General features: G+C 37.7%; 1 pseudogene across 1 annotated transcript in view; it reads left to right on the top strand.

The window, feature by feature from the left end:
- The first annotated feature begins 7,096 nt into the window (after positions 1-7,096).
- The window catches only part of LOC150102910 (dopamine receptor 2 pseudogene), a 289,605-nt pseudogene continuing 282,239 nt past the window's right edge, over positions 7,097-14,462 (top strand). Inside the window, exon 1 of the transcript XR_016548814.1 lies at positions 7,097-7,210. The product of XR_016548814.1 is annotated as a dopamine receptor 2 pseudogene (transcript). The remainder of the gene's footprint in view (positions 7,211-14,462) is intronic.

The following is a 14,462-nucleotide window of genomic DNA, read 5'->3' as shown; positions in this document are numbered from 1 at the left end:
CAAACGTAATCATTGTACTGATGTCATAGTAACCAGAGCATCCCTTGAGGATACATATCAGGAAACTGATGATGATATTTCTTATAAATAATATTTTAGATAAAAATCCAGTGTCAGAAAATAAAGAGCATTTATGGAAAATTACCTCTCAGTTATTTTCGTCAAGCATCATCGTTTGTAAGTCGGTTTTATGTCTCACTTGAAGTTTTTTGGCGTTTACAGAGGCTCACCTGATCCTCGGGAGTGTCTTCTCATTTCATTAAAAGTTTACCTTTGACCCAGAGATATCTGTAGTGTACTTCTTACATTTCTTGGTAACAACAGCGGATTCTTTAATTTTTCAGTCAGGTGCTTGTTTGCGTATACAGTATTTCGCTATGCTTGAAATGTTCTTAGAAAACAGCAGTGCTCTCTTCATGACTTATACTCTTGTATCGTTAAAGGCATTTGTCTTTCAAACTGACTTAGATCTGATATTATTTTCATTAAAGATAACATGACTTTTCCTTGCAATTCTCTTTGTTACTGCATGCATATTTTCAGGTGATTTATGGGGGAAATCCCCTCAGAATTTCATTTGTTGCTTGTTGATTGAGGTCATCACGTGTTTCGAATTGAAATTACCACGTAGTTACAAAATTGGCGTTTTGTCATTCAATTCGACATTTTTGGTTTCCCTTTCTTCAATTCTTGTGTTGTCAGGCATCGCTGATACTTTTTTATTTATATGTAATATTTTTAGAGCACGTTGAGTGTCTGTAAATAAAAAAAAACTCCTCATATTTCCATAAAATAATTTGCCGTTATACATTTTGAGTCATAACTTCATAACTGTTCTACAAATGTCATCTTTTTGTTTGATTTATAGTCTGCTGAACTTCTTAAGTCACCATTCTTTTATTTTTAATATTTCATTATATTAGTTAAATCTTCTACACACACACACATACACACACAACTACTACTACTTGCATTGCTGATGTCCGAAATCTGTGATTCATCTCTTCTGAGAGAAGTTAAGGGCGAATCTACTGAACTTACTGGTTAACTGTAAGTTCAGTAGATTATTTTTAAACATTATTTGTAGGGTCGAACATTCTTTTCCAAAGCTGTGCAGTCCATCATCTTGTTGCGTAATCGAGAGTTTACATTTCAAGACTTGTACTGCAATAGTGTGCTGTAGCGCTTGAAAGTTGAAATATCTACTTTACGGAAATATCACGCACTGTGTTACCTGATGAGCTGTTAAAAGTTAAAGTCGATTAAGAAAGCTAATTTCTAAGGTTGATACCGATGGACTGACCCATAATAGCTTTTCTGTGTAGTTTTATGAGTTAGTTTATGTCACCCAACTGTCTCATAGGAGAAATTCTGCTCTTTTAGTTGTATCCAGCAATGCAGTTCAGTTGAAGCACTTTTGTACCCTTTGACATAAAAGTTATCCAAGGAGTTTGTTGACCTGCATTAAAAAAAAACAACAACGGATATCTCGTCGTCATGTTATAATAAAACTGCTTAAAACCAACAAGAATTTATTAAAGGTACACTGCAAAGATTAAATGCATGGATTGGCCATGTTGTGACGAAACATTTGCTGCTCAACATTAAAAAAATCAAATTTAAATACAATGCATTTCTGAAGGAAATAATAAAAAAAGAGTTCAAATGTTTCCTGCTTGCACGCCCTAAAGCAGAGTCATCAATTAACTCTGAATGATCGATTTTAACATCAGTACTTGGAATTGAAATTAACGATGAGCCAACAAGACGTGCTTGGCTTATTTGTACAAGATCGAACACAGCTTCCAATAAATTTGTGTGGAGAAAAGCAGCGCTGTGCATTGTGGGGAATTTGGAACAGTCATCTGCAGACTCGAGTACATTATGCATGACAAATAGGAAATATAAAACATGGGAGATATACTGTAAGAGGTGGTCAATTCCTTCACCCACTTTTCATCAACAACCACTGCTCGTATTATAGGTGAAAATGAAGTAAACTAAAGAGGATGTATCGGTTGTTAGTTCTGTGGCCATTTGTCCGTTTTTGCAGGAGTAAAAATTCGAATTATTCAACGTGAACCCTTCCACCATAGAGCTATCAAGACTTGCTTCGAATAATAAGGTTTGACGTTTGAAAACGTTTGATGGTTTCCTAATAAAGGAAAAGAGAAAAGCGTCGTCACCTCTCTTCTCGTAGATGGAGTTTGATTCCAAGTCCATTCAATCAAATCACGTGGAACAATAGGCAATCGATGATCCCTAAAAGAGAATTTGAGATCAATATTTTCCTCCCACTTATAAAACTGGCTGAACTACACGCAAATGATTACAAAATTCCTTAAAGATGGTCTTTCAGTTGCAAACCGAAACATCATGGTCTAAGCTCGATCAAAGTAAGCTTCTATGATAATCGTACCTGTTCAAGCGGGTGTAAACTTACTGCGCATTAATATCGTATCGTACCGTACCTTACCGTAGATACTGGTTACGTAATCCAAGAACTCTACTCTAGTAGAGTAGAGAACATTTTTCGGGGGGAGGGAGGTTAAGAAACCGGGTGGTTGGTGTCTCAGACGGGACGATGAAAGATCTTGAGGAATATATTTCCTCTTAGATATTTTTATGCCAGAAAAGTTTCGTCTAATTGAAACTGAAGTATTCGCGTGTGGTACTCTGGTTACGTACTGGTACTTTACTCTGGAAAACAGATCTTCTTTCCCCAATCATTCTCGAGCTTGTGTTTTTGGCACTCATACGTCCACAAGTAGGGGGATTTATGGAACCTTTAGATTTGCTTTGCATGATCAGAGTACTACTTTTTCTCCTGATCTAAATAGTTCCGCCTAGCGAGGTAATTTTGTTTTCTCCTCTCCTCGCGCCCTTCCCTTCTCTCCCTCCCTAGATAAAACGGTTGAAACAATACCTAAAGACAAATCTGATCCCTGCCATCATTATTCTTGTCCAACTCTCACACAGACGATGAAGGCACTACAGAGCACTGCTTGCCTCCCCGGAAGTGTTCTCCAGAAAGGCATCAGAAAAATATTAAATAACCGAGATAAAACCTACGTGATTCCGACATTTTTCTAGGTGTAGTCAAACGTAGAACTAACAGTTATCCTATATTATGTCTACGCTCTTTTGTACTCTGCTTATGTTTAACCCAATAAATGGAAGCAAGCCTATATTCAGCCGATTTCAAAGAAAAGGAGATAGTCTGTTATTAGTTCCCTGGCCGTTGCTCTCACCTAAGTTCTATCGAAAATAATGGAGAGAGTCACTCAATTTCTTCGCTACCTGGTGGCGTACCACGTTCTCCTGATCGATAAGAAATAGTATTCTCAGAATATGAAGATATTCCTTCAAAACTTGGAAATCCCGATCTCCGAGTCCATCTCACTCACCTCTAAATATGCAAAGGATTGGAGAAACCTCTCTAAATTCCCTGAGCATTTTATTGGATTTGGCGTCGAGACCTGTTCAACAAAATGCTCTCCTTTAGATTACACTCATCTCTCTCTCTCTCTCTCTCGTTACTCGGTAATCTTGTCCATAGTTTAGCTGATGTCAATCCATTCCGAAGTTACCGAAACACTGTCTTGGCTTTTTTATGCAAGAAAACTTGAATTCGCCTTCTATTACTTTGAGAGTACGTAGATAAACGGACTGGTTAGCGCTCTCTAGTCATGGATTGACATTTAAAATACCTGTAATCCTTTTCTGGTATTAACACACCACATGAGTAACATTCTCAGCCTCCAAAAAAATCTGCATCCTAAGCTCAAGCGTTACTTTCACCCCTGCAGTTGCTAACTTTGTACAAATCCCAAATCCGCTACTTTTAGAATACTCTTCTTAGGACACATCAAAATCTCCCCAAAATTCTTTGCGCTTTCCAAAGGCGAGTGGTTCCGCTAATCGATACTCTCACTTCAGCCACCATCTCGGCGTTATGCTTTGTGTACAGGTACTTTCGTAGACGCTACTCCACTGAACTAGCATTCATCATTCGTCCCTTTCCATCGTTAACAAACGAGCAGTGCTACCAACATCCATTTAAGATCCTTGAGTGCTTGGGACCTTGAAAGGCATTAATCTGGCTCTGCGTGCGGGAGGGACAGTAAACATTAATGAAATTAAGATTATTCTGCATTTCAAGGCATTCATGTCAGTAAATATTCAAAATATGCGCAGTATTTTATTTATTTAGTTTGCAAGGAGATCATCATGAGGATACTTTGAAGAAAATGAGAATTTCTTACTGGCAGTTATGATTTTTAATTTTCATTTTGTAAAATTTGTTAATTGCATGAAAGGACGGAACCTTTTCCTGTTCATATTCAAGCCTTTTATTGATTTCGCTGAATATTTTATCAATATTTTTCGCTGCAAATTCTTTCTAAACCAAAATTTCCATATTCGTAATTTAACTGTGGTCTTATTTAAATAAAATGTATACATGAAGAATTCTGTTTACATTTAATCTGACTAAGAAACAGAAGATTCTGCATCGTGTTGTGCGTTATTAATATTAAATTAGTGGAGCGGCTTCGTGCTTACACAGCTTGTAAATATGCAAAAAATAAATATCGCATGGGAATGCTTAGTAAATCTGATTTCAACATTTGACTTCTTTGAGATGGCTTGCGCGAAAAAATTTGAAGTGCATCTCATCCTCTTCATAGCAATCTGTTCTCACATTTAGGGTAGGGCATCCGAATCCTCCCAGAACATTATTGATGATGTACAGAAGAGGGAGATCCGCTAAATAGGTGACTCCTCTCTCACAGACTCGTTTCTGTCACTTTATCACAGGACAGGCGCTCTGTTTCAGCGGTGCCTTTTCTGTAGGTACGTTCATGTTCCTCACTGCTTCTATAAAATTCTCTTCATGTGCAGTTGTAGTCAAGAAAACGAAGTACAGAGAAAGCTGGATCGAACACCTCACATACAGAACTTATATTATCTGCTTAGCTATAAAAGGTTTTTAAATGGAGGTTACTTCAGAGTGTCAAGAGATAATTACAGTCTCGGTGGCATTTTTTGAAAGAATGGCACTGCTGTGCCTTCTATGCCATGACTAATAATTCCGAGGTTATTTCACTACAGTGGGGAATAACCTAAGAAATATTAGTCTAGAATTCCAACATTTTTGTCAATGCCACCGAGCTTCCTTACATGAAATTCGTCCGGAATAGTTCTCCTGGTCGATCAGATATGCATTTTTGAAGATATTCCTTGAACTCTGGGAGCTGATAACCATATATAATCTCTGCTCATCCGAATATTTTATGTAGGTCCGAGGCTCACTTTATCTTGGCGAATGAATCTCGAACCAACAGTTTTTATGTCAATCCTAAGAAATGGTATTTTCATTACTGTTGTTCATGAAGTGGATAATTTTAGGACATCCCACGAAAGTCTGTAGTGCACTAGCGCAGTAGACGAACCAAGTTGGATAAAGCTCAGAACCTTGATACTGCATGCAGTTACCAAAAGGAGGAGGAGAAATGAGTGCTTCGATGACGAATTATGCATGTGGAGGATAAATATTGCATTATGCATGGTCGGGTAGATGAGTACTCTGCAAACAGCTGCTAAATTTGGCCTTAGGTTGATATGCTGATGGGAAAGAGTTGAATTAATAGGACTTTCACGGAATAACTGGCCGAACTGTAAATCGCATGTTCATTATTTGCTTAGTAATCATGCACTTCGCAGTTGTTTCTGATTATGCTAAAAGAGTTTCAGTTATGAGAAAGGAGCATGATTTGAGTCAAATGGTTCGACAAAGAAAACGAAAGTTGAAAAGAATTGAATTTAGCCAACAAATATCCCAGAATTACAACGCCCTCACTTTGACGTAGCAGTTTTTAGATGGAAACGTCGACCAGAAGAAGAAGAAAAGTGAATCTGGATATCTCTTAACGAAGTATCCCGTAGACTGTTCTTTATGGCCCAATTAAATGGGCTGGTCAATTACGCCTGTACTGGTCTTTCTGTTGAGTTCTGTACTCTCCCAGTTATTATTACTGCTTGAATTCAAGCAATATCTCACAAGAAACAGAGATATTTATTGCCTTGGTTCGATTAAATAATTCTCCTTACGCTGCATGATATGCAGAAACCAAATCTCTACGTTTATTAATTATTCACTACGTCGAACACTAAAAATAACCCATTCACACGATAACCGCATGGACAGCTTGAAGGCGTTATTCACTTCTCTAATAATAAAATATGTTAGTATACGAGAGCGACTACATATTTTGGTCCATGTAGTTTCCCTTTTACAGCTTCTTATTTTTTTTTATTCTTCATTTATTATTATAATTATCTTTAAGAGGTTCAGGTTATTTTTTTATCTAAAGCTTCATCATGTTATTCGAAGCTCTTTCTCCTCCACCCTGGTATCGTTCATTACTGAAACGACTCTTTCCGTTTTTAGACGGCATGATTATACATAATGATAGCTAAAACGAACAGAAGTGTATAGGAAAGCGCGGCGTTTCCATTTCTCACCTTGGAGTCCCTTCTGCAAGTAAACAACGGGGAATAAAGATATTGATTGTATCATTAAGCCAGATAATACTACGCTGTGACTAACTCCTGCGCGCGCACACACACACTCTGTGTTCAACTAGTTTAAAAGGACGTCTCTGTCATCAAACAATGTTACTAATGTTTTTTCATTCGTGTTTATTTTTGTGTAAAAAGTAACATTTAATTGCGTTTAACTTGTTGCAGTAATTAATAAGAGACGTTTCCAGCCTTTTAAGTGATCTTCGCCAAGTGATTTATCAAGGCCTTGACAATAAAATTTTATGGACATCACTAATTTCATCGCTCTTCACTACAAGTGTGCGATACAATAAAACACGGAAATAATAAACATTATCCCACACTTCAAATTAATCTAATCACGAAGTTAACTCACCTGTAGTTTACTTGTGTGTTGAAAGGTGGTACGGGAGTTTTTCCGCTACGAGTTGAGATCGGCAGATAGAGCGCGCTCACGTCACTGCCTGTGTTTCCGCACAGTCCTTGGAAGTCCTCGGTTGGTTTGCGCGTAGCAGTGTGTTCGTTGTCTCTGCTGTGATCCCCCACCACGTCTGTTCCAGCGCATCCTCGTGTTTAAGCACTTCGTTGGGAACTTCGGTATTCGTCCGTCAATGGGATTAAGAATTACCTGTGATAGCACACGCAAGTAAGTCCGTGTTTTCTTGTTTTTCCAGTAGGCACTTTTTGTAACGAAACTACTTAATCGATTGCCTCAAGGTGATTCGGAGGCACTTAGATTGATTTTAATATAAATGATTAGGGGGGCGAGGCGTAACAGGAGGGTACAGGACTTATCGGTCGAAAGGATTTCACTTCGACCCAGCAATATACTTTCCCCCTTTATTTCTTATTCAAGTTTTCTTAAAAACTGAAATGAGAATTTAATAAGATTTTCACGTGCTTGCAGTACATTGTTCTTTGACAACTATCCCAAATGTACACAGAAAACGAGTATATATTATGCACACATGTTAAATGCAAGGTGAGCATTAATAATACGGTCTAGCTTTTAGCTGTGTAGGGGATATTGTTCATGAAAATGTAGTAATTACCCCATGGAATAGACGAAAACTAACCTTTATTAGTTAGAGTAGGCGCATGCATGCAGAGTCAAAAAATGTGGTTAATTTTAGACACGTTATGGAATCTCATTTGAATATCCAGTTTGGTTAACAATAGAGTTTTGTTTTCTGTCGAATAGCGAACTTGAATAAGAACAATTAATAGTGAAATCTGCTAACAGCTTAACCGAATAGTCCAGAAACTAATCTGTCATACGGAGGATAATAAAACTAATTATACTGGACGTGAAGTCCTTGAGCTGTTAGCAAGTTATTTGCACGAGGCTAAGTGCAGAACAGCGAATTAGGCCATCTGTTGGTGCTAAAGTTTTGCGAAGAGTAGCTCGAAGGCTTAATTTGCTGCATTCTGCATACGCCTCGCGTTGTTTATGTAGATTACGCCACGATGTATTTAACATTACCTACGGGGAGGAGGTAAAGTGGAGTAAAAGCTTAAGTGCGTGTCCAAGGTAGGTAAATCTTTCAGTTGTAGGGGACGCCAGCAATCATAGTCTTACATTTGAGCGGTGAACAAAGTTTAAATTATGAATGTTTAGCTCATTATTTTTACTCTCATGTTAGCTGTCATAATTCAAGAATGATAGTGAATGAATTCCTTATGAAAATTTCATTCTCATAAGGGGTTTAATTTCATTATCATTCGGGTTAAGAAAAAATGTTGATAGGATATAACGAGAACATTTATTTTACTTTACTTGATGCCTCTGAATGGAAACTGAAGGAAATCTTCATGCGATAAGTTCGGTTCAAAGCAGCAAGAAAGACTCTTCGAAATGGTCTTGTGTGTTTACAGGAGATAATGAAGTGTTGCGCATGAAAAGAATGAAACAGCGAAGGTGACAGGAAGTGACGCCATATATTAGCAATGTAATCAACACTGCTCTTGACAACATAAATTTAGTTCGTTTTAAAGAACGACTCATCTTCGAAATTAGAAATATTACGGAAATAACATGAGCATTTTGTTTACTATTCAGTTTAGAGATCGGAAGAGTGGGTTATCACGCGTCACTTCCTGTCATGTGATAATTATTGAAATATACGTCGTTTAGCTTATAAAAATACTCGTATATTAATAATTTTAAATACTTAAAGAGACTGTACTGGGAAGTAAAACTAACACGCAATTACTGTCAAAACTTTCTATTGTAAGTCTTTCTATTAGATGTTATCACAAGATGATCCTTTTCACGTTAGTGACCCGAACGTTCAAGCCGGCTTTAAGCAAGAAAAGTAATAATAGTTATTGGCTCAAAAAATGAGTCGCATAGCATATTGAATACCAACAGAAATATTGGGCCCTTCAGATGTTTCATTTAGCTCGATTTGAAACGAGTACCAACAGCCTACATGCGTGTGGCCAATAAGCAGTGTTCCGCCCCCCACTGCATAACTAACCCTTCTCACTACGAGAACAACTGTTCACAACAGCCGAGTTCAATTTCAGTACATTCACCGTGAGTAGCGCAGTCTCGAAGATGGCGAGACTTCTGTTCAGATGTTGGGATCCCATCCACAACGCAAAATACTTTTAGAATCTAAGACGAATTAGTCTCATATTAAGATAAAAGACCCCCCCCTCCTGCAAACAATTTACCGGTTAAGTAACAAACACCTTAGTTACTTAACCCGTAATTTCCGTTTACTTATTTTGAAACTCCTCCAGATTATCCGTATCGACTTGATCTCTTGCAACTATTCTTATTTGAAAACAATTATATTGTCGTTCAGAGAACATAAATATTGTGAACAGGCACAAGCAGTTAACGACTTAAGTGCATTTTATTCATGAGCAAACCTATTAAACATCAGTAGCACGAGTTAGCAGGGTTAAAAAAAAAAAAAAACTATCAGGACTAGAAGTGTAAAAATTTAAAGCCTCTTCATGCCTCCAATTCCGGCGACGGATTCATCTCTCACCCAAGGATATTCACAATTATCCAAACCCTTGGTGGGAAGGGCCTTTAATATCCGCAACTCTTGGGACTGATTTAGGACGTGTTTCCTATTGCCTCAGTGAGGCTAGAAACACCTTCAACCAATTCCAGCACTTAAGATCCTTGTGGACACCAGCAGTAAAATGATCGTGAAAACTTGGCAGCCACATTTTTTTTTCTCCTCAGAAATGTGGAACTATTTCTGCTTGTAAAAAACGACGGAGACGCCATCACTGACAACATTGGGTGTATAAGATAAGTCAAAGGAAATAAAAATCACTGGGCGATGAGATGTTAGCCTTAAGCCATAGCTAAAGATTAGATTATTAATCTTGAAAAAAAAAAAACATATGGACTAGATGTTAATATCGTCGACTATTCACATGTCTGAGCAACTGGTTTCAGATAAGTTATGTACACACTGACGATATAATAGAAGGCAAAATATCTAGCTACAGGCGCATTAAAATACGCTTTCAGGTATAAATTCCTGTTGGAGAGAATAATCCGAAGTGGGACGTTTCGATGTTATTAGGAGCAAACGACGTGGGATTCGTACTGAAGTCAATTGTACATATTAGCCATGCGCTATTTACCATGAGTAAAGTAGGAACGTGACTCGCTCTTAAAAACGTCATTTGGCTCTCACCTTACCAGCTACACACAAACTGAAACGCTGAAATTTCATTTCCCCCCTTCTGATATTGAAAATACTCTTAAATTGTTAGTGTAAGCATCAAGACTTTCACTAATAAAAGCACAGTAGACAGGAATGATCACACAGTTGTCGTTGTAGCGTGTTTATCAGTTTCCTGTTGCATAATTCTGTAGTTGCTTCAAGTGCTATAGTGTATGCTTACTGAATGTGGAAATGTCCTCACGCAGTGGCCGACACGCGCGCTTATGAAATGCACCTAAAACTACTGTCTAAAATGTGTCGTATAAATTCAAAAATAGTTACGGCGATTGTTGCAGTTTGTTTTCTTTTCTTTGTGTGTGTGTGGGGGGGGGGGATAGAGCAAAGACTTGCTTACTGAAATTCCAGTGCATTACTATGCGTATGTTTTCTTACTGTGTGCATCCAAGCAGTCCTGATCGATCCAGTAGACCCAAGTTCGTGTAAGATGAATACAAATGGATTGTTTGTAAGCAACCTGAAGGACGGTAAAATATGCCATCCAGGATTTTCGATTCCATGCTGTCTTCTTTACTCCTGCGCTGTCATTGCCCAGGTGCTATAATAAATACCGTGGCTAACCAGAGAAATGGTTGTCTTTCATATAGTCGACCAAAGTTTCTTTTCATAACTGCAACGTGCGATCTTATACTGTCACCTTACAACATAGTTGGTAAAGATTGTCAGTAGAAAGGCTTCCCCTCGTTTTTTGGGAGGGGCGTAGAGAAGAGGGTTTTATTCAATTTAGAGTTCTTCTCTAATAAACCCCAGTTTCTTTTGTGTTATCTTACTCGAATTTGAATAACCCATTGAAGTATACATTTTGCTGTAGATCAGCATAGCAATCTTGATTTAAATTTGAGTGGGCTTATTGTTGTTTTACTTCCACCATATTTTCTCATATATTCAATATATCTCTTGTATGCAAGGATTGGTTCAGTTCCTTAGACATTTTAATACAATTGGCTTGTCATTCGTCCGGTCAAATTTGTGAACTCAACTGCGGTTGAGTTCACAAAGCCGGTTTGCCTAATTTATGAAGGGAAAAAAAAAGATTTTCCGATCAGAAAAAAAAAAACACCTTTTACCACGTATAAGTCTGAAGACGAATTAGCAGCTTAAAATGGGATTCGAACCAGGCTTTCCAAGCAAAGGCAACTCCGATATATACCGTCTGAAGGTTTCCTTCTTACCTTACTGATCTTCCAAAAATAGTTCCCGTCTGCATTTTTTTTAAACATTCTTTTAAAATATTTTTTAAGCAAATTGTCTAATACTAAAAGAGTTTGGAGCAGAAATATTTTGACTATAAAGTACAAGGTGTTAACAAATTCGTGGGAAGATTAAAGTAAATTGAAGGTTAATCTGATTAGTCTCGCGGGCATTTTGCAGCCCCGCGTTTGTCTCACTCCTGAAAACATCCAAGTTTTCCATTGATAGCGCGCGTCCCCATGTTTGAGATTTCAACTGCAATTAAACTCGAAGTCAGAGGGAAAGCCCGGCATATACGGGACACGCACGCCATGTTGTATTTTTTGCATAGATATGAACAAACACACACAAAGGAGTTATCATGATAACTCCTTTGTGTGTGTATAGCAGGGTCACTTTCTTGATGGTTATGGAGAATATCGTCCCCAAATAAATTCCTGAGAACACTCATTTGGCAATTCGGCTTGCAAGAACTTATTCGCGATGCACAGCATATTCCCAATCGAAGCAAGCTATCTTGCTGGACTTGACGTCCGCCTTTCTGTGTGCAACATTTGAGAGATTTTCTGAAGCAGTTTTCCCAATGAGAGAACATGCGATGCAAACTCCGTTCTTTCACGAAATTCATACTGCATTGTGAAAAGAGCAGAATAAGCGGTTGTTTATTTGCTCAGTTGTTGTATTAAAATCGGAAGCTAATAAGGACGATACTAAACAAAAGTAAATCAAAATGATTTCCATTAGTCTTCAAAATTTGGAGCAAAACCTTGTACGCCAAAATTTTAAAACGGAGGGAGGGAAGAATTAAGCTTTAAACTAAAAATAAGCGAAGGTGAAAAAATGTGCAGCAAACGTTACAAACACGTTCACACTTGATATTGTCATTGGTCCTGGTTACTTTTTTTAAAAAAATACGAAGAGAATCAACAAATAATGATTTACCTAGGATAACTGAAAATGTTATTGATCACATATTCCTTTTGTGAAAACCGGCGAACTTATCAAGGGATGTTAGAGTATGACGAGCTTAAGACAGATTCGTCAATCTCCATAATTAAAAACAAATAAGAATTGGCAATAAAAAGATAAGCGAAAAATTGTCTTTCTATTGCACGCTTGACCCAAACAAAAACTAATTTATCAGAAGCAGAGTGTACATAATGAAGTGAAGAATAAATCCTAGTATGTTCATGAGTGAAAAGAATATCCCGAAGGAAAAATCAAAATCGCCCTGCGATTCAAGTAGTCAGAAATCCCTTCTCCCATGGCTCGGCATTAATCTGAGAATAATTCCATCGCAATTGATTTGCTAATTTTCGCTCATCAACTCGTCTCCATTCATCTGTCATACTCGGCGAATGCCTCCGTCCTGATGGCCAATATTGCGAGTATTTGACATTTGGTCAGATGTTCCTTGATCTCTTCGAAATTTAGGACACCAAATCTCCGCGCAGTCATCTACATGAGATGAAGTCAACCCTCATATACCCCCATAATATGCATTTCTCTATTCTAGTCGCCAAATCCTTAATACTGCTGTGTGTTTTGAGCACGAAAAGTTTTGTCAGCAGAATTTACACGAACAAAACACTGAGTATTAGCCTTGTTGGGTGGGGACTAAGAGTTAGGAATTTTTATATAAACCAGAAATCGCTCGAGAAGGCCACGCATGGAACTTCTTCCATTCTTCAGGTCTTTGACAATTTTATCGCCGATGAGAATAATTTCATCGTCAGCGATGAAATTCATCCATTTTCTAAAATGCGACCTGAAATCCTTTGTGATCTGTCACTCTTCTCGCAGTTACAAGTTCCGTTCTTCCTTCACATTTTGAGGTACATATGCTCCAATTGAGGTATTGGCCTCGTATTATCCTCTTGAAACCCTCTTGCAGAGAAAACACTATCGTAATTCTTAATAGCACACTAACACAGAATTTATCATCAGCAACTACAACGATTCCTAATCGGTCTGTTTACTACCTTCGCAGTTCGTGCTACCCAATTCCGTTTAGACAACAAATATTCTATCCGCGCCACCAATACATTATTTTCTCTTGTTGGTACCGATTAATAACAGCAGCTTCTCCACGCAGCAACTTACTATGGTTATAGTTTATTTTTAATTGCCTAATGCGAAACTAGCCATTGTTTTTGTTCTGCTGCTGTGTTAAATCTAGTTCGACCACAGTATTGATCTTTACTGCACAGTGGACATTATTCTGTTGCATAAGCTTCTTTTGTGAGTAAAAAGAGAATAAGATACCGCAGTTGTCTAACTTCACACATTGATAATTGATATCAACAAAATCAGAATGAAACAGATTTTGAGCCACGCTTCTCCGATTATGAACTATAATTTTTTTTTGTCGTTGTGTGGATCTTCTGTGTAGCTAAAATTGAACACTGAGGGACGTGATATATCTCAATAAATAATAATAAAACTTCAAGCATGAAATTTAGTCCGCTTGTAAAAAAAAATCGCATGTGGCCCTGCACTTCCTGTTTGATCGACAATGCAAATTCTTGTATCATACTGTCAGCACGTTATAAAGTTGATAGCAGTGCCACTAGTGGACCAACGCAAAATCAATAATCTCGCTTCTTTCTTGTTCGCAAAGAAAAAGTTCTGTCTGTAGGATATAAAAAGTGATTTCTTTGTAGATCTTAGCATTTTTCTTAAGATATTTTGAAAGCGAAAGGAGGTTGTAGATATATTGTAACAACTAAGATTTATACGTCAGAAGCTTGTATTCCTCCCATTCAAAAAATTTAAATGCAGTGAATTTGTTAGAAGAAAGATTTCGCATTTGAAAGAAGTTAGGGGATTACATTTAACTGAGATAACTGGCGAAATAAAGCAGTGTCTGGAGACAGAGAGATTTTCCCGTTGAATTGTTTTTGTCTTCAGAAACATCGCTGAATATGATCGGAACATTGTAGTCGCCGTTGCACGGAACATTACCACTTCGTGACGGTAGTGGTAGCGTCG

This window comes from Typopeltis vanoorti, chromosome 9 (genome assembly GCF_054136105.1).
Source record: "Typopeltis vanoorti isolate ZY-2024b chromosome 9, IOZ_Tvanoo_1.0, whole genome shotgun sequence".
NCBI lineage: Eukaryota > Metazoa > Arthropoda > Arachnida > Uropygi > Thelyphonidae > Typopeltis > Typopeltis vanoorti.
Note: the sequence above shows the minus strand (reverse complement) of the source record. Positions and strands in the feature narration are given on the sequence as shown.